We start from the raw sequence: 25,419 nt of genomic DNA, 5'->3' as shown, positions 1-25,419 counted from the left end.
TGAGTCTCGATTTCTGTCGAGACATTCAAATTGGTAGAGTCCGAATTTGGTGTAAACAGAATGAGAACATGTATCCATCATGCCTTGTTACCACTGTGCAGGCTGGTGATGGTGGTGGTGTAATGGTGTGGGGGATGTTTTCTGGGCACACTTTAGGCCCCTTAGTGCCAATTGGGCATTGTTTAAATGCCACGGGCTACCTGAGCATTGTTTCTGACCATGTCCATCCCTTCATGACCACCATGTACCCATCCTCTGATGGCTACTTCCAGCAGGATAATGCACCATGTCACAAAGCTCGAATCATTTCAAATTGGTTTCTTGAACATGACCATGAGTTCACTGTACTAAAATGGCCCCCACAGTCACCAGATCTCAACCCAATAGAGCATCTTTGGGATGTGGTGGAACGGGAGCTTCGTGCCCTGGATGTGCATCCCTCAAATCTCCATCAACTGCAAGATGCTATCCTATCAATATGGGCCAACATTTCTAAAGAATGCTATCAGCACCTTGTTGAATCAATGCCACGTAGAATCAAGGCAGTTCTGAAGGCAAAAGGGGGTCCAACACCGTATTAGTATGGTGTTCCTAATAATTCTTTAGGTAAGTGTATATACCTTAGCATGTCCTGTGTCAGTTAGATGACCAGCAGTTCCAGACCTCCCTTACTGCTTCCTTAACAATCAGGCAGAGTGCTCATAAAGCTCTCTACCGAATCAATGAGAGAGGTGCACCACGTGTACAATCAGTGCAGGCAGGAGGGTGCACGATTTTGAAGAGGAACACAGCCAGCTTCCTGGTTAAAGGTCCTAAAGTACAGTGAAAGAAGATGAAAACTCTAATCACTTGAGGTTAAAGGACCGTTAATGATGTCTGGCCAGAACCAGGAAGAGAATACCTGGTGAGAATACTAAGGGTAGCAAAATCTTTTTTAAAAAAATAAAGATAATAGTGTGTGTGTGCGAGAGAGAGAAAGATGTAGTAGTGTAGTGTTTGTGTGTATAGCAGTGCTGTGTATATTTGTGTCTACTGTGTTTGCTATATTTGTTAAGGGGTATTATGGTGGCAGTGGCGTGCCCAGTGGGGCATGGTGGGGGGGGGGGGGGGGGGGGGGCGTTGCGGTGGTCGACCCGGGTGCCGTCTCTCAGGGGGTGCCAGAGCCTAGAAGCAATGAGAGCTTCCATCAATATATTGCTGGAGCACAGGGAGCTGTGGTCCTGTCACTCAGCTCCCTGCGCTCTGTGTCTCCAGCTCTGACTAGTGAAGCAGGAAGACTTTTCCCCGCTCCACCATTCAGCCTGCTGGCACAGATCACGTTGCCGGCCTGTGTGGGCGGAACCTGCAGTCTGGAAATCTGCATAAGCTCTGCCCACACAATGCTGCAGAGCAATCTGTGTCTGTAGGGAAGAGAGGATTGTGAGCTTCAGGAACTGGACAAGGTGAGTAGGTACTATGTTTTTTTATTTTATTTAACAGAGGGCATTTCTACCATGGAGGGTGCACAGAGGGTATTTCTACCATGGAGGGTGCACAGAGGGTATTTCTACCATGGAGGGGGACAAAATTACTACAATGGGTGCACAGAGGGCAATACTACTACAAAGGGGGCACAGAGGGCATTATTACTACTACAAAGTGGGCACAGAGGGCATTGCTACTACAAAGGGGGCACAGAGGGCAATACTACTACAAAGGGGGCACAGAGGGCAATACTACTACAAAAGGCATTACTAGTATTAGGGGGGCACAATGGGCATTACTACTATGGAGGGGGAACAATGGGCATTACTACTATAAATGGGATACAATGGGCATTATAACTATGAAGTGGGCACAATGGGCATTGCTACTGTGAAGGAGGCACAGTGAGCATTATTACTATGAAGGGGGCACAATGGGCATTACTACTATTAAGGAGGCACAATGGGCATTACTACTATGAAGGTGCTTAATGGGCATTTCTACTATGAAGGGAGCACAGATTTCATTACTACTGTGAAGGGGGCACAGACAGCATTACTCTTGTAAAGTGGGTGGGCATAACTGTTATGGGGTACTGAGTGGGCATTATTACTATGAAGGGGCACATAGGGCATTATTACTGGTATGGGGACACATTGAGGGCATAAATACTCTGAAGGGGCACAGAGAGGGCATTACAACTGTAAAGGGGGCACAGATAGGGCATTACTAATTTGAAATAGGCACAGAGAGGGCATTGCTACTGTGAGGGAGGCACAAAGAGGGCATTGCAACTGTGAAGGGGGCACAAAAAAGGGATAAGTACTTTAAGGGGCACAATGTGGGCATAACTACTGTGAAAGTTGTACAGTGAAGGCATAACTACCTTCAAGGGACACAATATGGGCATAACTACCATGAGACGGCACATATCTGGACAAAACTACTGTGAAGGTTGTACAATGAGGGCAATATTATTGTAAGGAGGTGCAATTGTTTTAAAGTATTGGTCGGGGTTGCCAGAGAAAGGACCCTCCCCGGGTGCCAAACACCCTAGGCACGCCACTGTATGGTGGTAATGCGTATATATATGTCAGCTTTTTTGCAGTATGGGTGGGGGTTGCGGGAGAATCCTGCTACACTCATGGTCAATGACCACATCAAAGGAATGTACAATGTGATGTGTGTGACACGAAGTGGGGGGGAGGGGTCCTCATCCAAACTCACTCCACTGTGCCCTGCACTCAGCAGTGTAGTGGTGAAACGCTCCCGCTATACTAATCTGCCTGTTTGGCTCAGCTGCTCCTGCTTCACCAACTTGTGGCCGTCCTCTCCTGCTGAATTAAGCGCCCACACTGAATCGCTGTACAGGGATGCAGGGCGTGATGTGGGCAGGTGGAGGGAGGCGGTGATCACCGGCTTTTATGCACAGCAGATCCTGCTGCATTCAGCGTCCACACTTAAGTACTATACATGAATGTACAGCGTGATGTGGGCACTAGCACATGGGGCTCCATGCTTAGCGGTTCCTTTGCCAAGCATTTTCTCGAAAGTAGACCTGTGGGGAAAAGGGACCTCCTTGTTGGTTGCTCCTGGGTATTTTGTGTATTTAAAATAGCTGATGCCTTTGCAGTACAACTATTATTCCTAATTCCACAAAGTAATTTCCGTGAGCATGGATATTTCTATAAATACAGATTGTAGTCGTTGTCCTGGAAGAAGAACTCTGCCCTTAAATGGATGCAATCTCTATTATGGTCACTGTCCTTGGACAGGCTATCTACTAGTATTAATATATAGAGCTCAAACCTCTTTAGCACTGCTCGTAGATTTCTATCACTAGATTTTAAACAAAAAGTGCTATTTGATTGACATAGTGTTAAAGAAAAAAAATGTTTGTTTACAGTCATCACTAGGGCTTACTTATACTGCATACAAATTTATACATTTGTCAAAGTCAATAGCAAGTATGTATGCAGTAAGCTCCTAAGTGCCCCCTTGTGGAGGCTGAAGGAAGCCAGATGACTATAATTCAACTCTATGGAGTAAAGAGAAGTAGAGGATTCTAAGTCCTGTAACAGGATAACATAACTACAACCAGAACAACTATGGAAATTCATTCAAAATTATATTAATATATGTAATTTAATAGAGAATGACATCAGTGCAGTCTGTGGTTTAAGACTGCAAATAGTTTCCTAATATTCCAAGGAAGACATTCCCTTAAAAGTCAGTAGTCAAGTTTGTTATTGCCACAGATTAATATTACCACCATTACAGTTAAAGGAGTTTGAGACTCAAATATTGATGACCTATCCTCATGATAAGTAATCAATATCTAATCATGGGGGTAAGACTCCAGCTCCACCTGCCCCAATCAGCTCCAGGAACATAGACAAGTGATATAACCTCTTCAGTCAGTTCCATTCAAGTGAACAGGATTGGTCTGCAATACCAAGCACAGTCACTACAAAATGGATGGAGCCATGGTATGTATAGAATGAGCGATGGGAATGACACAAGAAAGCACTCCGTAGGGTAAAAATGTGCAAATTGTTCCTTCGCTGGAAAGAGTATTGCTCACCTTCTCTTGTTGTGCAGATAGGCACAAAGCTAGCATATAGCCTGTAGAAATCAGGGCTGGTAGGTACTGCCACTGATGTGTACTTGTCCTCATTGGTTGGGTGCCGACCTACAGGAGGAGGAGAACATAATGTGGGTGAAGGATTAAGTGTTGGGCCGAAGCTCCATATCTGATTGATCTGATTGACCTGATTCCTCTTGGGGTGCAAAACCACAACCACTTCAGGGTTGGGATAAACCATCTTTTTTAATATCTCTTTAAAACAACACGTTTCGGAGTATGGCACTCTTTTTTCAAGTGTAGAAAGAGTTATATGATGACTACATAATAACGTGAGGCGCTCTGGGGTAATGCATTACATGAGTCCCCAGGAGGAATAGTATGGACACATAAAATAGATGTAAACAACAAAAGTGTATAAACATTGAAAAATGATGTCTTACATGATTCACTAGGACAAAAATAATAACAACAAAACTAAACAAAAACAACACATTCTGTAGCAGTTTGCATGGCATGTAGCTGTACCAGAAGCCTGTGCTGTGTAACCACTCTAGTCCTGCACGGATCATACATACATTTCACCGCTGCCTTCACTACTGGCCATAGCATCAGGGTCTGCACTGCCCCCATATGAAGCGCTGTATAAAGGAACATAATAAGCGCAATCCGCACTCAGATGGGATAGCCTTCTCCCACCCTTCTGCACGACACAAAGTTGGACAAAGTGTGCTTCTATTGAAGGTGCTACACTTCATTCTCAATCGTTCTAGTGGTTTGTGCTGCCAATCACCAACAATTTCATATTCTTCACAGATACCTGAAGGTGAGCTGTCTGTTCTGGTTGTTCTGCCTGTTCTGTTACCAGTGACGTTTTTTTTTTTGGTTTTTTTTATACATTAATATGTACTATTGTTCCCCAGCTGCCTGCTCTAACAATTATGCCTCAGTTAAATAATTAAGTTTTCATTAGTATGGAATATATCCCCGGGTCCACTCCTCAATCATGATTTTATCTTTGAATCACAGCCAGATACGTTTTTGGTACTTTTTAACCTCAAAGAATCAACTTTTAACAATTTTTAAAATTGGATAATTTATTATAAGTGACAATATGCTTTATGTAATTTAACTGCAGTTTTGATTTTCTTCATTTTATTTATTGCAGCTAATATTCTGCAAAATATTTAAAGCTCCGCTTTTTTAAATTATTTTGTTAATGATTTTTTTATAGTAATATTTTATTATTTTAGTCCAAGTGAATCATGTATTAGACCTCAATGTTTATACACCTTAGCTGTTTCCATTTGTTTTATGAATCCATACTATTCCTCCTCCTGAGGACTAATGAAGTGTTTTACCTACAGAGCTCCTTACGTGATTATGCTATCATAATAATCTTTTTAGACTTGAGGAGTGCCATACTCCTATACACGTTGCTCTAAAGAGATACCAATAAAGATGGTTTATCCATGAAGTGGTCATGGTTTTTCACCATAAGATGTTGTGAATTAGATCTGGAGCTTCTGCCAAACACTGAATCGTCCAACTACGTTATAGTCCAGAATGAAGAATCCTCAAAGCTCATTCGAGCGCTACGGCCACTTCAATCAGCTGGTCATATTAGTGCCAGAAGTTGGATCCCCACTGATATTGATGATCTGCTGTATTCTGAGGACAGGTTATCGATATTTGAGTCCCAGACAACACCTTTAATACACTGTTATTTAAACATGTATGTTTAGCTTAACATTAGAAGCTAATAGAATCCATACTAAGTACAGTGCTGGTCTTAAAAAAGTTTCACATTAGTTTCACCTGAGATCCATTGTTTTCAATTATTTAAAAAAATGCAGTGACATACATTATGGTTATATACTGTATACAAGCAAGAAATCAGTAATTTGCTGCAATTATGGAGAAAGGTCAAAAGAAGTATCATTGGGTCTAAACACAATGGGGTACATTTATCAAACTGGTGTAAAGGAAAACTGACTTAGTTGCCCAAAGCAACGAATCAGATTCCAACTTTCATTTCCCAAAGGAGCCAGTTTTCCTTTACACCAGTTTGATAAATCTACCCCAATGTCCTAGGGATTAGACTTAGGCTCCATTCACGCGTCCGCAAAATGGGTCCGCATCCTTTCCGCAATTTTGCGGAATGGGTGCGGACCCATTCATTCTCTATGGGGACGAAATGGATGCGGACAGCACACAGTGTGCTGTCTGCAGCCGCAATTGCGGAGCGCGGCCCCGATTTTGGGTCCGCAGCTCCGCAAAAAGATAGAGCATGTCCTATTCTTGTCCGCAGCTTGCGGACAAGAATAGGCATTTCTATGGGGGTGACGGGCTGGTGTGTTGCGGACCCGCAATTTGCGGGTCCGCAACACACCACGGACGTGTGAATGTAGCCTTAAGGTGGAGATTTCTTTAACCCCTTTATGACATCTGCCATACATGTACGGCAGATGTCGGGTCTTTAAAGATAGTGCCCACTCTGAAGCAGTGCTAGCGCCATAGCTAGCAGGTGCCTGCTGATCTGAGAGACAAGAAACCTGGAAGCATGCGTTTTAGGAGCAGGAACACCTTCCCCTGGCGGCAGGAGAAGCAGGTGGCAGCACTGAATTGTAATATAGCTATTTCTGTATAGGATAATGGAGAAAATTCCATTACCCTATAGAAATTGCAATCTGATGATTGCATGTTGTGGTCTACCTGGGGACCACAATTTTTTTTTTTAAGTTTTAAAAAATAAAATATATAAAAATAAAAATCACCCCCTTTCCTCAAAATACTTAAAGGAGTTGAATCATCATAGACAATGGGGGCATATCCTAGGATATGCCCCCATTGTCTTATAGGTGTGGGTCCCACCGCTGGGACCCTTACCTATATAGAGAACAGAGCCCCGCAAGGTGGCGGCTGGAGGACTCCGGTCCAGCCACCACCAAGCCAGAAGTGAAGGGGAGCGTACCGCGCATGCGCGGCCCCCACTCCAATTTATTTCTATGGGTCCGATGGAAATAGCCGAGCCAGCACTCGGCTATTTTTGCCAGCCCCATAGAAAATGAATGGAGGGCGGCTGTGCACGCGCGGTGCACCCTCATTCACTTGCCGGGCTTCGTTCTCGATATAGGTGCGGGTCCCAGCGGTGGAAACCCACACCTACAAGACAATGGGGGCATATACTAGCGATATGCCCTCATTGTCCATTTTGAGACAACCCCTTTAAGCAATAAAAAAATCAACATCATGGCCATCACTGCATGCAAAAGCACCTACTATTAAATGCTGTACTATTAAAATATAGATTTTTAAAAATCCCATAAGGTGAATGGAATAATAGAAAAAAATGGCCTATTTGCCGCTTTTTCGTCACTGTAGCTCCACAATTTTTTTTTAAGTGATCAAAAAGTCATACACACCCCAAAATGGTACTAGCAAAAACTACAAATTAAGCTGCAAAAAATTAGCCCACACATATCTGTAAAGTTATAGGGGGTCAGAATATTGCGATGACATGAAAAAATAGATATTTTCAAAAGTTTCTTTTAGTAATAAAATGATAGAACAACTATGAATATATGTGGTATAGACTGACTTGGAGAATGAAGAGTAGTGATTGACGAACATCGGCCAGGACTATCAAATGTTCGCGAACCGCCCCATTCAGGCGAACCTGAAAAACCTTCAGGTCATATTTGCAGCCACCAAATACTTACTAGAAGTGCACAAATAGTCCTACAACATGGACAGTGACATACCAGAGGGGGATCATTGCCAAAAATTCCCACAATTTTTTTTTTATGCGTCTTAAAGGGAAACTCAAAAAAATGTGTCCTGCTGGAGCGTAGAACATTTTTATTTTAGGCCACGGGAGTATGGGCCCCAAAAATTAGGCATTCAACTGACAGAAAAGAGCAAGTGATTATCTGGCGGGAGGTATATTAGTCGGTCAGTGGATAACAATTTTACTGCAGGCCAGTGGAGTACAGGCCCCAAACATTAGGCATTCACCGTACAGAAAAGTACAAGTGATTATGTGGCTGGAGGTATATTAGGCGGTCAGTGGATAACAATTTTTCTGTAGGCCAGTACAGGCCCCAAAAATTAGGCATTCACCTGACAGAAAAAAAATTGTGATTATGTATCTGGAGGTACATTAGGCGGTCACTGGATAAAAATATTACTGTAGGCCACTGGAGTAGAGGCCACAAAAATTAGGCTTTTATCTGACAGAAAAGGCCTTTTATGCCGCGTATCGGTCATGATCCCCCCTGCTGTGCTGAACGTCCTTTCGGACAGGACACTTGACGAGGAGCAAGCCAAGAGTTCCATGGCAAATTGTGCCAGCTCTGGCCAAAGGTCAAGCCTGCACACCCAGTAGTCCAGGGGTTCCTCGCTTCTCAGAGCGCCCACATCGGTCGTTAACCTGATGTAGTCAGACACCCGTCGGTCTAGGCGTTCTCTGAGGCGGGATCCGGAGGGCGGTTCTTAATGGGTTGGCTGCAAGAATGATCTAATATCCGAAGTGACCAACACATCTTCAAACCGCACTCTTCTTGCAGGCGCGGTAGGATGGGTACCCGCACCTGTTTTGCTGTGGGTGGAAATTCCTCTGCCAGCGCCTGCAACAGCAGAATGCAGCATCTTTCGCAGCAAGACCTGGAAATGCTGCATTCTGACAGCCCTCTGTGATGCTGGTAACATGTCCGCCATTTTGTGTTTGTACCGGGGGTCTAAGTACATTGCCACCCAGTATTGGTCCTTGCCCTTTATGCTTTTTATACGGGGGTCCCTCTTCAAACACTGGAGCATGAAGGCCCCCATTTGCACTAAATTGGAAGCAGTGGAGCGCCCTGGCTCCTGCTTATCGCCCAGGAGAATGTCATCCTCGGTCTCCTCCCCCAGCCACGGACAACACCAGGGATCCCCGAAAAGTTTAAGGTCCCCCTCAAAGCCTGCTCTTTTTGCTCCTTCTCCTCCCCCCAGCCACCATCCTCCTCTGACTCCTCTTCAAACTCCTGTTGACTTGTCTCAGATGGAGAACCCCCCCCCCCTGGGAATTCTTTCAGCATTGCGACTTTGTCATCTTCCAGCTCCTGCTCCTCGACGGCTTGATCAATGACACGACGCAATGCACGCTCCAGAAAGAAGTCGTAAGGTACGATTTCACTGATTGTGCCCAGGCTGTGACTGAGCAGTTTGGTGATCTCATCAAATGACCTCAGAAGTCTGCATGCGTTGCGCATGAGCAGCCACTGGCACAGTGAAAAGAAACCAAGCTCCACAGAACCTGTCCTGCTGCAGAGTTCGTACAGGTAGTTGTTAATGGCACGTTGTTGCTGGAGCAGCCTATCAAGCATATACAAGGTGGAGTCTCAGCATGTCGGGCTGTCACAAATTAGACGTCTGACGGGCAGGTGGTGTCGCCTCTGAGCGTCAGCAAGGGCGAGCCACGGCAGTGTAAGATCTTCTAAAATGGCCTGCCGCAAGATGTCCTGGACCCTGGGGTATATGCAACGACTAAGTTCAGGATGTGTGCCATGCACGGCACGTGTGTCATTTTGCCTTGTTTCAGCGCGCTCAGCAGATTGGCACCATTGTTTTACCAACTGTCAAATTGAGCGGGGTTAGCCACTGATCGGCCTGTGACCGCAGAGCTGAAAGTAGTGTAGGACCGGTGTGGCTCTTGGCTTCAAGGCACAACAGCTGCAGCACAGCATTGCAACGTCTCACCTGGCACGTCAAATTGGTTCTGGGGAGCTTGGGGGGTGCAGCGGAAGAGGTGGTAGCAGTGGAAAAGGAGGAGTCAGCTGAGGAGGAGACGGAGGATGGAGTAAGAGGAGGAGAAGAAGAAGAGGCAGGCCTGCAAGCAATCTGTGGCGATAACACCAATTCCACACGGTTGCCATGGGTTACATGCTTGATGGCTGTCAGAAGGGTCACCCAGTGGGCAATAAAACGTATGTACCTTCCCTGCCCATGTTTACTAAACCACGTGTCTGTGGTCAGATGTATTTTGGCACCGACACTGTGTGCCAGAGGAGATCTGTGTGGAGGAGTGGGCCAGAATTTCTTGTTGCCCTGTGTGCAAACCTGGTCAAGAACTACAGGAAACGTTTGACCTCTGTAATTGCAAGCAAAGGCTTCTGTACTAGATATTAACACTGATTTTCTCAGGTGTTCAAATACTTATGTTCAGCAGTGCAAGACAAATAAATTCTTTAAAAATCATACAATGTGATTTCCTGATTTTTTTTTTTTAATCTGTCTCTCAGAGTGGGAATGCACCTACAAAGTGAATTTCAGACCCCTCCATGACCTCCATGATTTCTAAGTGGAAGAAATTGCAAGATCACAGGGTGTTCAAATAGTTCTGTTTCTCACTGTATATTCAATTGCCACTGAACGTGGCCATATAGCTCTGGGATGCCCTTGTGGGAGAAATATTTCCTTCCGGGGAACTTCCATTGCGGTATGCCAATGGCCACAAATTTTCTAAAGGCCTCAGAGTCCACCAGTTTATATAGAAGTAGTTGGCGGGCTAGCAGTTCCGACAAGCCAGCGGTTAGCCGTTGGGCAAGAGGGTTATCTGGCGTCATCAACTTTTTACACTCGAACATTTGGGACACGGAAGCCTGCCTTCTGGCAGATGAACGCGACGACGGCACAGTGGAAGGTGGAGAGCAAATGGGAGGAGAAGGAGAAGAGGCAGGATGTGGAGTGCCGGGAGTGTGGCTTTGTGGGTTCTGACGGTGTTGCTCCCAGTGGGCTCGGTGATGCGAGGCCAGGTGCCTTCTTAAGGCGGTCATCCCTAGGTGAGTGTTGGGATTACAGCGACTTATGCATTGACAGCACAGGCTGCAGATGGCAACCATATTGTCAGCAGCTGACACGTTAAAAAAAGCCCACACTGCGGAGCCATGTGCCGGCATCCTGGGAACGCAAGATGTGACCGTGCATGGTGGATGGCTCGCACCAGATACATTTGCAGTCTGCTATTTGCCTCCTGTGTACTGCGAGTTCTGCCTGCTTCTCCTTCTTCTCCTCCCTATCTGCTGTTCCGTCTCTCCCTCTGAACTCCCCTCCTCTTCCTCTCTTGTGGGCACCCACGTGACGTCCATCGACACGTCATCATCGTCACCTTCACCACCACTGACATTAGAGATCTTAGAGTAGGCAGCAACAGCAGGGACCATCCTCCTTGGGCTGATCTGAGTACTGTTATCAGACCGCTGGGTGGCGGCCGTTGCTACCTCATCTTCCTCATCCGATGCCAAGAATGGCTGCCCATTGGTAAGGTCTGGGAATGGATGGGAAAATAATTCCTCTGACTCGAGTGGAGGGGCTATGGTGGTGGTGGTGGTGGTGTCTTTGGGGGTGCACACAGCAGAGAGTGAGGAGAGTGCATATACAGAGGATGAGGAGGGTGCAGAAGACTGAGTGAGCCACTCAACCAACTCTGGTGCGTCCTTTGGATTAATCGCACACACCTTCTCCAACTTCCCACTTAGGCTCCGGCCTGGTGCACCTGCCCGACCCCTACCACCCCTGTGGACCGGCAAACCTCTTCCTCTGCCTGTCCTTCTCAAAATGACCCTGTGCCAAAGTCCCTAGAGAAGAGCAGTATTTGTGAAAGCAGGTATATCGCAGGCCTCAATCAGTATTTAGTGGAAGCTGGTATATCGTACCCCTTAATCAGTATTTTGTGGAAGCAGGTATATCAAACCCCTTAATCAGTATTTTGTGGAAGAAGGTATATCGGACCCCTTAATCTGTATTTTGTGGAAGCAGGTAAACCACACCCCTTAATCAGTATTTTGTAGAAGTAGATATATCGCACCCCTCAATCAGTATTTTGTGGAAACAGGTAAATAGAACACCTGAATCAATATTTGGTGGAAGCAGGTATATCGCACCCCTTAATCAGTATTTTGTGGAAGCAGGTATATCGCACCCCTCAATCAGTATTTTGTGTAAGCAGGTATATAGAACCCTTTAATCAGTATTTTATGAACGCAGGTATATCGGACCTCTCAATCTGTATTTTGTGGAAGCAGGATATATTAAACCTCTTAATCAGTATTTTGTGAAAGCAGGTATATTGCACTCATTAATCAGTATTTTGTAGAAGTAGATATATCGCACCCCTCAATCAGTATTTTGTGGAAACAGGTAAATAGAACACCTGAATCAATATTTGGTGGAAGCAGGTACATCGCACCCCTTAATCAGTATTTTGTGGAAGCGGGTATATCGCACCCCTCAATCAGTATTTTGTGTAATCAGGTATATAGAACCCTTTAATCAATATTTTGTGGAAGCAGGTATAAAGAACCCCTTAATCAGTATTTTGTAGAAGCAGATATATCGCACCCTTCAATCAGTATTTTGTGGAAAAAGGTATATAGAAAACATGAATCAATATTTGGTGGAAGCAGGTATACCGCAACCCTCAATCTCTATTTTGTGGAAGCAGGTATAGCAAACCCCATAATCAGTATTTTGTGGAAGCAGATATATCGCATCACTCAATCAGTATTTTGTGGAAGCCGGTGTATTGCAGGCCTCAATCAATATTTGGTGGAAGCAGGTATATCGCACCCCTCAATCAGTATTTTGTGGAAGATGGTGTATCGCAGGCCTAAATCAATATTTGGTGGAAGCAGGTATATTGCACCCCTCAATCATTATTTTGTGGAAGCAGGTATCTAGAACCCCTTAATCATTATTTTGTAGAAGCAGGTATATCCAACCCCTTAATCAGTATTTTGTGGAAACAGGTATAAAGAACCCCTGAATCAGTATTTTGGAGAAGCAGGTATATCGCACCACTCAATCAGTATTTTGTGGAGACAGGTATATAGAACCCCTTAATCAATATTTTGTGGAAGCAGGCATATCAAACCCCTTAATTGGTATTTTGTGGAAGCAGGTATAAAGAACCCCTTAATCAGTTTTTTTGTAGAAGCAGGTATATCCCACCCCTCAATCAGTATTTTGTGGAAGCAGGTATATAGAACCCCTTAATCAGTATTTTGGAGAAGCAGGTATATCGCACCACTCAATCAGTATTTTGTGGAGACAGGTATATAGAACCCTTAATCAATATTTGGTGGAAGCAGGTATATTGCACCCCTCAATCAATATTTTGTGAAAGCAGGTATATAGAACCCCATAATCAGTATTTTGTGTAATCAGGTATATAGAACCCTTTAATCAATATTTTGTGGAAGCAGGTATAAAGAACCCCTTAATCAGTATTTTGTAGAAGCAGATATATCGCACCCTTCAATCAGTATTTTGTGGAAAAAGGTATATAGAAAACATGAATCAATATTTGGTGGAAGCAGGTATGCCACAACCCTCAATCTCTATTTTGTGGATGCAGTTATAGCAAACCCCATAATCAGTATTTTGTGGAAGCAGGTATATCGCACCACTCAATCAGTATTTTGCGGAAGCCGGTGTATTGCAGGCCTCAATCAATATTTGGTGGAAGCAGGTATATCGCACCCCTCAATCAGTATTTTGTGGAAGATGGTGTATCGCAGACCTAAATCAATATTTGGTGGAAGCAGGTATATTGCACCCCTCAATCATTATTTTGTGGAAGCAGGTATCTAGAACCCCTTAATCATTATTTTGTAGAAGCAGGTATATCCAACCCCTTAATCAGTATTTTGTGGAAACAGGTATAAAGAACCCCTGAATCAGTATTTTGGAGAAGCAGGTATATCGCACCACTCAATCAGTATTTTGTGGAGACAGGTATATAGAACCCCTTAATCAATATTTTGTGGAAGCAGGCATATCAAACCCCTTAATTGGTATTTTGTGGAAGCAGGTATAAAGAACCCCTTAATCAGTTTTTTTGTAGAAGCAGGTATATCCCACCCCTCAATCAGTATTTTGTGGAAGCAGGTATATAGAACCCCTTAATCAGTATTTTGGAGAAGCAGGTATATCGCACCACTCAATCAGTATTTTGTGGAGACAGGTATATAGAACCCCTTAATCAATATTTGGTGGAAGCAGGTATATTGCACCCCTCAATCAATATTTTGTGAAAGCAGGTATATAGAACCCCATAATCAGTATTTTGTAGAAGCAGGTATATCCCACTCCTCAATCTGCATTTTGTGGAAACAGGATTTATCAAACCCCTTAATCAGTATTTTGTGAAAGCAGGTATATTGCACTACTCAATCAGTATTTTGTGGAAGCAGGCATAAAGAACCCCTTAATCAGTATTTTGTAGAGGCAGATATATCGCACCCCTCAATCAGTATTTTGTGGAAACAGGTATATAGAACACGTGAATCAATATTTGGTGGAAGCAGGTATACCGCACCCCTCAATCTCTATTTTGTGGAAGCAGATATATCAAACCCCTTAATCAGTATTTTGTGGAAGCAGGTATATCGCACCACTCAATCAGTATCTTGTAGAAGCCGGTGTATTACAGGCCTCAATCAATATTTGGTGGAAGCAGGTATATCGCACCCCTCAATCAGTATTTTGTGGAAGCCGGTGTATCGCAGGCCTAAATCAATATTTGGTGGAAGCAGGTATATTGCACCCCTCAATCAATATTTTGTGAAAGCAGGTATATAGAACCCCATAATCAGTATTTTGTAGAAGCAGGTATATCCCACTCCTCAATCTGCATTTTGTGGAAACAGGATTTATCAAACCCCTTAATCAGTATTTTGTGAAAGCAGGTATATTGCACTACTCAATCAGTATTTTGTGGAAGCAGGCATAAAGAACCCCTTAATCAGTATTTTGTAGAGGCAGATATATCGCACCCCTCAATCAGTATTTTGTGGAAACAGGTATATAGAACACGTGAATCAATATTTGGTGGAAGCAGGTATACCGCACCCCTCAATCTCTATTTTGTGGAAGCAGATATATCAAACCCCCTAAATCAGTATTTTGTGGAAGCAGGTATATCGCACCACTCAATCAGTATTTTGCGGAAGCCGGTGTATTGCAGGCCTCAATCAATATTTGGTGGAAGCAGGTATATCGCACCCCTCAATCAGTATTTTGTGGAAGATGGTGTATCGCAGACCTAAATCAATATTTGGTGGAAGCAGGTATATTGCACCCCTCAATCATTATTTTGTGGAAGCAGGTATCTAGAACCCCTTAATCATTATTTTGTAGAAGCAGGTATATCCAACCCCTTAATCAGTATTTTGTGGAAACAGGTATAAAGAACCCCTGAATCAGTATTTTGGAGAAGCAGGTATATCGCACCACTCAATCAGTATTTTGTGGAGACAGGTATATAGAACCCCTTAATCAATATTTTGTGGAAGCAGGCATATCAAACCCCTTAATTGGTATTTTGTGGAAGCAGGTATAAAGAACCCCTTAATCAGTTTTTTTGTAGAAGCAGGTATATCCCACCCCTCAATCAGTATTTTGTGGAAGCAGGTATATAGAACCCCTTAATCAGTATTTTGGAGAAGCAGGTATATCGCACCACTCAATCAGTATTTTGTGGAGACAGGTATATAGAACCCCTTAATCAATATTTGGTGGAAGCAGGTATATTGCACCCCTCAATCAATATTTTGTGAAAGCAGGTATATAGAACCCCATAATCAGTATTTTGTAGAAGCAGGTATATCCCACTCCTCAATCTGCATTTTGTGGAAACAGGATTTATCAAACCCCTTAATCAGTATTTTGTGAAAGCAGGTATATTGCACTACTCAATCAGTATTTTGTGGAAGCAGGCATAAAGAACCCCTTAATCAGTATTTTGTAGAGGCAGATATATCGCACCCCTCAATCAGTATTTTGTGGAAACAGGTATATAGAACACGTGAATCAATATTTGGTGGAAGCAGGTATACCGCACCCCTCAATCTCTATTTTGTGGAAGCAGATATATCAAACCCCTTAATCAGTATTTTGTGGAAGCAGGTATATCGCACCACTCAATCAGTATCTTGTAGAAGCCGGTGTATTACAGGCCTCAATCAATATTTGGTGGAAGCAGGTATATCGCACCCCTCAATCAGTATTTTGTGGAAGCCGGTGTATCGCAGGCCTAAATCAATATTTGGTGGAAGCAGGTATATTGCACCCCTCAATCAATATTTTGTGAAAGCAGGTATATAGAACCCCATAATCAGTATTTTGTAGAAGCAGGTATATCCCACTCCTCAATCTGCATTTTGTGGAAACAGGATTTATCAAACCCCTTAATCAGTATTTTGTGAAAGCAGGTATATTGCACTACTCAATCAGTATTTTGTGGAAGCAGGCATAAAGAACCCCTTAATCAGTATTTTGTAGAGGCAGATATATCGCACCCCTCAATCAGTATTTTGTGGAAACAGGTATATAGAACACGTGAATCAATATTTGGTGGAAGCAGGTATACCGCACCCCTCAATCTCTATTTTGTGGAAGCAGATATATCAAACCCCTTAATCAGTATTTTGTGGAAGCAGGTATATCGCACCACTCAATCAGTATTTTGCGGAAGCCGGTGTATTGCAGGCCTCAATCAATATTTGGTGGAAGCAGGTATATCGCACCCCTCAATCAGTATTTTGTGGAAGATGGTGTATCGCAGACCTAAATCAATATTTGGTGGAAGCAGGTATATTGCACCCCTCAATCATTATTTTGTGGAAGCAGGTATCTAGAACCCCTTAATCATTATTTTGTAGAAGCAGGTATATCCAACCCCTTAATCAGTATTTTGTGGAAACAGGTATAAAGAACCCCTGAATCAGTATTTTGGAGAAGCAGGTATATCGCACCACTCAATCAGTATTTTGTGGAGACAGGTATATAGAACCCCTTAATCAATATTTTGTGGAAGCAGGCATATCAAACCCCTTAATTGGTATTTTGTGGAAGCAGGTATAAAGAACCCCTTAATCAGTTTTTTTGTAGAAGCAGGTATATCCCACCCCTCAATCAGTATTTTGTGGAAGCAGGTATATAGAACCCCTTAATCAGTATTTTGGAGAAGCAGGTATATCGCACCACTCAATCAGTATTTTGTGGAGACAGGTATATAGAACCCCTTAATCAATATTTGGTGGAAGCAGGTATATTGCACCCCTCAATCAATATTTTGTGAAAGCAGGTATATAGAACCCCATAATCAGTATTTTGTAGAAGCAGGTATATCCCACTCCTCAATCTGCATTTTGTGGAAACAGGATTTATCAAACCCCTTAATCAGTATTTTGTGAAAGCAGGTATATTGCACTACTCAATCAGTATTTTGTGGAAGCAGGCATAAAGAACCCCTTAATCAGTATTTTGTAGAGGCAGATATATCGCACCCCTCAATCAGTATTTTGTGGAAACAGGTATATAGAACACGTGAATCAATATTTGGTGGAAGCAGGTATACCGCACCCCTCAATCTCTATTTTGTGGAAGCAGATATATCAAACCCCTTAATCAGTATTTTGTGGAAGCAGGTATATCGCACCACTCAATCAGTATCTTGTAGAAGCCGGTGTATTACAGGCCTCAATCAATATTTGGTGGAAGCAGGTATATCGCACCCCTCAATCAGTATTTTGTGGAAGCCGGTGTATCGCAGGCCTAAATCAATATTTGGTGGAAGCAGGTATATTGCACTCGTCAATCAGTATCTTGTGGAAGCAGGTATATAGAACCCCTTAATTAGTATTTTGTAGAAGCAGGTATATCCCACCCCTTAATCAGTATTTTGTGGAAACAGGTATATAGAACCCCATAATCAATATTTGGTGGAAGCAGGTATATCGCACCGCTCAATCAGTATTTTGTGGAAGCAGGTATATCAAACCCCTTAATCAGTTTTTTATGGAACCAGGTATATCGCACCCCTCAATCAGATTTTATTGGGCAACAGGTATATCACTCCCATTGCAAATAGTTGTTCCAATAACGCTTGTCCCTCTATATACCTGCGGTATCGCAGCAGAACCGCACACAACTGCTGCATAATACAAATGCAGTATAATATACTTTCTATGTTAGAAATGGGTATATCAGACCCCTCAATCATTTTTTTTGGTGGCAACAGGTATATCACACCAGTTGCAATTAGTTATTCCAGTAACGTTTGTCCATCTATATAGCTGCAGTATCGCAGCAGAACCGCACACAACTGCTGCACAATACAAATGCAATATAATATACTTTCTATGTTAGAAAGAATATTATAAGTATTTTACACCCCTCAGTATATCACACCTATCGATAGCACACCTATACCAGTCCTTAAAAGGACTTTTGTGGCCCTATTAGCTAGCGTTTGGTGTCCCTAAAAGTCTGTCCCTGCTCCACAAAGCAACCGTTCCCTACACTGGCAAAACACAGAATGTAAAATGGCTGCCAGATCGGGTTCTGTTATAGGGTGGGGTTGTGTCCATGTGCTGAAACGTCTCAATTGCGAACATTGCCATATGAGCGAATCGTGAACGAGCAAAGTTTGCCTCGAAACGACCGCCGAGCAAGCCACAAGGCCATCTCTAATGAACAGCACAAATCAGTTTTACAGCATAGTGAACAGTAAAACAAAACCCATAAAACTTTTGGAATTGCATTTTTTTCCCAATTCCACCCCATTAGAATTTTTATCTAGTTTCCCACTACATTCTATGCAATATTAGATAGTGCCGATAGAAAGTGCAATTTGTTTCACAAAAAATAGTCCTCATATGGCTATATGAATGGAAAAATAAAAAAGTTATGGCTCCGGGAAGGGAGAGAGTAAATCGCTAATCGCTCTATCAGGAAGGGGTTAAATAATGTACTAAAGAAACTTGTCAATGCTACCACAGCAACACCAGAGCAATCAAAACATGGACTAGGAGGTCAATAGCAACTAGGAGACCAAAAGAAAGCGTGAAAACAAAATTATATATATATATATATATATATATATATACACTCACCTAAAGAATTATTAGGAACACCTGTTCTATTTCTCATTAATGCAATTATGTAGTCAACCAATCACATGGCAGTTGCTTCAATGCATTTAGGGGTGTGGTCCTGGTCAAGACAATCTCCTGAACTCCAAACTGAATGTCAGAATGGGAAAAAAAGGATTTTGAGCGTGGCATGGTTGTTGGTGCCAGACGGACCGGTCTGAGTATTTCACAATCTGCTCAGTTACTGGAATTTTCACGCACAACCATTTCTAGGGTTTACAAAGAATGGTGTGAAAAGGGAAAAACATCCAGTATGCGGCAGTCCTGTGGGCAAAAATGCCTTGTGGATGCTAGAGGTCAGAGGAGAATGGGCCGACTGATTCGAGCTGATAGAAGAGCAACGTTGACTGAAATAACCACTCGTTACAACCAAGGTATGCAGCAAAGCATTTGTGAAGCCACAACACGCACAACCTTGAGGCGGATGGGCTACAACAGCAGAAAACCCCACCGGGTACCACTCATCTCCACTACAAATAGGAAAAAGAGGCTACAATTTGCACGAGCTCACCAAAATGGGACTGTTGAAGACTGGAAAAATGTTGCCTGGTCTGATGAGTCTGGATTTCTGCTGAGACATTCAAATGGTAGAGTCCGAATTTGGCATAAACAGAATGAGAACATGTATCCATCCTCTGATGGCTACTTCCAGCAGGATAATGCACCATGTCACAAAGCTCGAATCATTTCAAATTGGTTTCTTGAACATGACAATGAGTTCACTGTACTAAAATGGCCCCCACAGTCACCAGATCTCAACCCAATAGAGCATCTTTGGGATGTGGTGGAACGGGAGCTTCGTGCCCTGGATGTGCATCCCTCAAATCTCCATCAACTGCAAGATGCTATCCTATCAACATGGGCCAACATTTCTAAAGAATGCTATCAGCACCTTATTGAATCAATGCCACGTAGAATTAAGGCAGTTCTGAAGGCAAAGGGGGGTCCAACACCGTATTAGTATGGTGTTCCTAATAATTCTTTAGGTGAGTGTATATCATTACCATCTGTCATTATCATTACCATCTTTTGTAGGCAGTGTCGTGTCTAGTGATTTCTCAATATATTACACATACAGAATATACATGCAAACCTTATTCATGGTACAGAAGTGTCACATTCAGACAGATGCCATTTCTTGCAGTGGAAAGAGGACTCTTGGCGGCTATAAGCAGTCACAGTCCTGTGCAAATCAGGCCCTACATTGTGTCCAATCAGTCGTCTGTGCAACTGTTTATACAAACTAACTGGCTCTTCAGGGGGTCCTTTTTTTTTTAACAAAAACCCCACATCCCTGGTCTAGACTGCTGAATGTGGGCAAAGCTAACTGTCCTTCGGTTTTCACCATAGCACTAAGCTCTGTCCCATCTGGTATGCTTCCGAAAGTTATAAACCAAAATACCCACCTCCCATGGTGGAAACCTAAAGGGGTTATGCAGGCAAAATATATTGATGACGTATCCTCAGGATAGGTCATCAATATTTGTTCTGCGAGGGTCGAACACCCAATACCCCTGCTGATCTGTTGTTAGTAGAGGAGGAGGCACTGCATGCAAGTGCCACTTCCTCTTTATTATGCAGCGCGTCATCACTCTTGCAGTGGCGACATAGTGCAATTACAAGTACTCGCTCGATTTAAGTGAATAGGATGGAGCCGTCTCATTGAAGTGAATGGGGACAGTGAAGTTGTAATTTCACCTTCTCACTGCTGCAATGTCGACAGCAAGCAGGTAAACAGAGAAGAGAACACAGCGCTCGTACCAGCGTTCCGTTCTCTTTAAACAGCAGATTGGCGGAGTGACTGCAGTTGTGCCCCCACCAATCGGGTACTGATGACCTATCTTGAGGAAAGATATAATGTATACAGAGCAGCACAACGGTACTTTTCAGCTTGGAAATTCAGAAATGCATCAGCCAGTCTAACTCCCCTGACCCTTGGGGGTTACAGCGATGAATAGTACAAAGAATGTGATAGCAGCATCTCCAGTCCAATAATGATTTATTCACACACGGTGCATGAAACAGTACAGTACACATGGTCCAGATACAGCAATGTTTCGGCTACATGGCTACTATGTAGCCGAAACGTTGCTGTATCTGGACCGTGTGTACTGTTTCAAGCACCATGTGTGAATAAAGCCTCTTTGGACTGGAGATGCTGCCGTCACATTCTTTGTAATTTATATCCTGAGGAAAGGTCATCAATATAACAAGAGGGGACAACCCCTTTAACAATTACTTGCAGGATCTACATAGGAATAAGTCTGCATTTGGTAAAGAATTGAATACTATACATCTCGTGGGCCCCGCGATCTATACTAATTTACATGTGCCACATGAATAGGAGATTATAGTTTTGTATTTTGATAATAATAATGATAATAATAATATATTTTTAGATTTCATTGTGTTATGCTTTGTTTACTTCAGTTAATATTGATATTTTCATCATTATACCATTGTATTTTATTAGACTATTGGATTGATCTGATATAAAAATTGACCAAACAAACATAGGCTAGTTCTATAAGAAATGTTTTTTTGAATAATCTCAGTACCTATTCCCTTTTTTACCAGAGTTTTGGGTAGGTTTTATTATCTTTATCTATATATAAAAAGTATGTATATATGTGTGTATCTATGTGTGTATGTATGTATGTATGTATATTCCGCGATCACTCAAAAATGCAACCATCGATTTCAACGAAAATTGGTATACACATCCCTTGCTACCTGGAGAGAAATCTTGTGGGGGTCTCAGCTCTCTAGGACGTACCGTTCCTGAGATATTCCGAAAAAATGAACTGCATTATTCAATACAAGCCTGCAAGTCTTTTTCTTCATATACCCAACTGCCATACACACGCTCACATGTCCCTTATCAGCCAATAGAAGCTTTCAGGCCCTTAGTCTGAACATACTGTAGGAAAGCACAAGGGGCCGTCATTGACGGAAGATATTTGTCACCGAGGTTCCTGTCCTCGGTGAGTTAAGAGCCGGTAAATTTAAATGTCAGTGGCAGCTAGTGGTGACTGACACAATTGGTTATTTAGTGTGGCTGTAAAGCCGATCCGGGATGGCTCTTACTGGGAGCAGCCAAAGTACAGGGTGGGTGCTGTTCCCCACGTTCCAGGCCAGGTTTTGGTTAGAGATATAAAACCCAGCCAGCAGTCTCAGCTTGGTGTGGATTATCCTCCATTTCACAGTGAATCTGTGGAGCCTCTGTGGTTTGGGATCTGCATGATGTGTGCTGTACTAAAGGGCTAAGAGCCGCATTGCTGGGAAGCAGGCCCTAAAGCCTGTTGAGGACTGCTACTGCCAAAACCGCTGACAGGGTGAATGCTTTTTGTTCTGTGGATGTCACGACTGTGACTGATCCAGACAGGTCTGGGAGGAGAAGGTCGCAGCGACTTGCTACTCGCGATAGCTTGTGAGTTTGCTCCGTGGTTCAGGGTATGTCATCCAGGTTTTGCCTTGTGAACCTTTTTGTCCTGACTGGGAGTTTGTAGGCATCCTTCTCAGGTGAGTCCTGTCTGCGACTCCCAGATACTATATTAGTTTCAGTTTCACTTGCAGTCATTGCCAGATATAGTCCTTACTTCCAGTGCTACTCTGACCTTTGAAGGAGATCGTTTGATGGTGTTGCTGTGAAGCTCTTGTCCGGCGTGGACTGTCGTGTTTGGGATCGCCTTCTCTGCTCGTGACTGGATAAATCTATCTCTGCTGTTGTTTGTTGCTGTCTTCCCCTGTTGTTTTCCTAGACGTGAGTGATGGTGACTAGCGCTCCAATTGGTCTTTCCCCAGTCCAGTCTTGTTAGGGCGACTGAGGGTTTAGGCATCCTGCTCGCCGCACGGGTTCACACCCCGTCTAGGGTATCAGGGCAGACAGGTGCCAGCTTAGGGTTAGTCAGGGGTGGCCATTCTATTTCCCATCCGTAGATAAGGGTCCCCCTTCCCCTCCGTCTGGTGTGACACGACTGCTGCTGGGATAGCGGTCGTGACAGTGGACTTGCCATGGTGTGAATGAACACCAAGACGATGAACTGTCATTTTTGTTTATGAGGGGTACAAGCTGTAGTGGACTCCTTTAGGAAGGCTGGCTTAACCGCTAACCCAAAAAAGTGCTCGATGGGGTTAGAAGAGACCAAGTACCTGGGGTATGTAATTGGGCGCGGAATTATTGAACATCAGGTAAACAAAATTGAGGCAATTCGGAATTGGCCATGACCGGTTACTACTCGGCAAGTAAAGTCGTTCCTGGGAATAGTGGGATACTATATGAGGTTTGTCCCCCACTTTGCTACAGTCGCTGCACCATTGACAGGCCTTTTGAAGGGATGCAAGTCAGTGACGGTCCAGTGGAATGAGCAGGAGGAAAAGGCTTTCTCCGCTTTGAAGTCGGCCCTGTGTGGGTCCCTGGTGTTGGTTACGCCCGACTTCAAGAGGGAATTTGTGGTACAGACCGATGCCTCTGAAGTAGGCCTCGGAGCTGTACTCTCTCAGGACATCAATGGGGAGGAACATTCCATTGTTTTCCTGAGCTGCAAACTTACCCCAGGCGAGACTAGGTACAGTATAGTGGAGAGAGAGTGCCTGGCCATCAAGTGGGTACTCGAGTCTCTCCGCTATTATCTGTTGGGGAGAAAGTTCCATCTGGTGACCGACCACTCCGCTCTCAAGTGGCTGAGCCAAACCAAAGAGAGGAATGCTCGGGTCACCAGGTGTTTTTTGTCTCTACAGAACTTTAAGTTTTCAGTGGAACATAGGGCAGACAGGTTACAGGGAAATGCAGATGCCCTGTCCCGGGTACACTGTCTGGCGGGTGTTCACCCCCTCAGGGTTGAACAAAGAGGGGAGGTATGTAGGAAAGCACAGGGGGCCATCATTGACGGAAGATATGTGTCACCGAGGTTCCCGGCCTTGGTGAGGTAAGAGCCGGTAATTTTAAGTGTCAGCAGCAGCTAGTGCTGACTGACACTATTGGTTATTTAGTGTGTCTGTAAAGCCGATCCGGGCCGGCTCTTAATGGGAGAAGCCAAAGTGCAGGGTGGGTGGCTGTTGCCCACGTTCCAGGCCAGGTTTTGGTTAGGGATAAAAACCCAGCCAGCAGTCTCTGCTGGGTGTGAATTATCCTCCATTTCAGGGTGAATCTGTGGAGTCTCTGTGGTTTGAGATCTGCATGATGTGTGCCGTACTAAAGGGCTGAGAGCCGCATTGCTGGGAAGCAGGCCCTAAAGCCTGTTGGGGACTGCTACTGCCAAAACTGCTGACAAGGTGAACGCTTTTTGTTCTGTGGACTTGCCATGGTGTGAATGAACACCAAGACGACGAACTGTCATTTCTGTTTATGTGTGAATAAACACTGTACTGTTTAAGTCAAATACTTTGTTTTTGCCTCTGTACTGTGTCCGCTAATCTGCCTACCAGAGTGAATCCCCACAATACACACAGTTTTACTCCAGGTTTCCATAACAAACCAACCATTTTTCTTCACAGCTGTAGGTCAGCTTTAGGCTAGGGCTACACGACGACATGTGTCGAGCGACAATAAGTCGCACGACACATAGGGCACAACTACACTGCTACATATGTCGCACGACAATTTTCATAGTGTTGATCGCGATTAGAATTTTTATCGCGAATATTGGCACTTTGAGAATTCACGAATATCTACAATACAGTATCTATATCTTCGTAATCGCGAATATTCTAGATTTTTTTTCATCAGTACCCATGATCCTTCACTGCTTCTTGTTTGTGGAGCAATGAGAAGGCTGCAATATCTTTGACTTTAAGAGTAGTGTTGATCGCAAATTTTCCGATTGCCAATTTTCGCAATCAAGAAAATAATGACTGGAGATCACAAATTCTAGAATTTGTGAATATATGATGAATATTCGCCCAAATATTCGTGAAATATCGCAAATTCGAATATTGCCCTGCCGCTCATCACTGAATTTTTTTAATGATAGTCTATGGTGTTGCACTGCAACATGTGACATTATAAAAATTGTTGAGACAACATGTCGTCATGTAGCCCTAGCATTAAAGGGGCTGAGTGCTGTGAAGTTCACTGTTAAAGTGATGGGCACTGTGGAGGTCACTGTTAAAAAGCCGTTCACTGTGGATGTTAATGTTAAGGGGGCAGACCGCTGTGGAGGTCACTGTTAAAGGGGCGGGCACTGTGGAGGTCACTGTTAAGGGGGCAGGAGCCACTATTAAAGGAGCAACTGCTGTGGAGGTCACTGTTAAGGCAGCAGGGTACTGTGAGGTCACTGTTAAGGCAGTGGGGTGCTGTGTAGGTCACTGTTAAAGGGCAGGCCCTGTGAAGGTCAAAGTTAAGGGGATGGGCTACTGTGGAGGTCCCATTTTAAAGTAGTGGGGAACTGTGGGGGG

At 43.7% G+C, this 25,419-nt stretch overlaps 1 protein-coding gene across 3 annotated transcripts in view; it reads right to left on the bottom strand.

The window, feature by feature from the left end:
- NPY2R (neuropeptide Y receptor Y2) overlaps positions 1-25,419 on the bottom strand; it is a 114,002-nt gene that overhangs the window by 12,731 nt on the left and 75,852 nt on the right. The window contains exon 2 of one of the 3 annotated variants that reach the window (XM_040418577.1): positions 4,049-4,156. The exons of the other annotated variants lie outside the window; for them this stretch is intronic. The gene's annotated coding sequence lies outside the window, so the exon portion shown is untranslated. The remainder of the gene's footprint in view (positions 1-4,048; positions 4,157-25,419) is intronic. 3 annotated transcript variants of the gene reach the window in all.

Source organism: Bufo bufo, chromosome 2 (assembly GCF_905171765.1).
Source record: "Bufo bufo chromosome 2, aBufBuf1.1, whole genome shotgun sequence".
Classification (NCBI taxonomy): Eukaryota; Metazoa; Chordata; class Amphibia; order Anura; family Bufonidae; genus Bufo; species Bufo bufo.
Note: the sequence above shows the minus strand (reverse complement) of the source record. Positions and strands in the feature narration are given on the sequence as shown.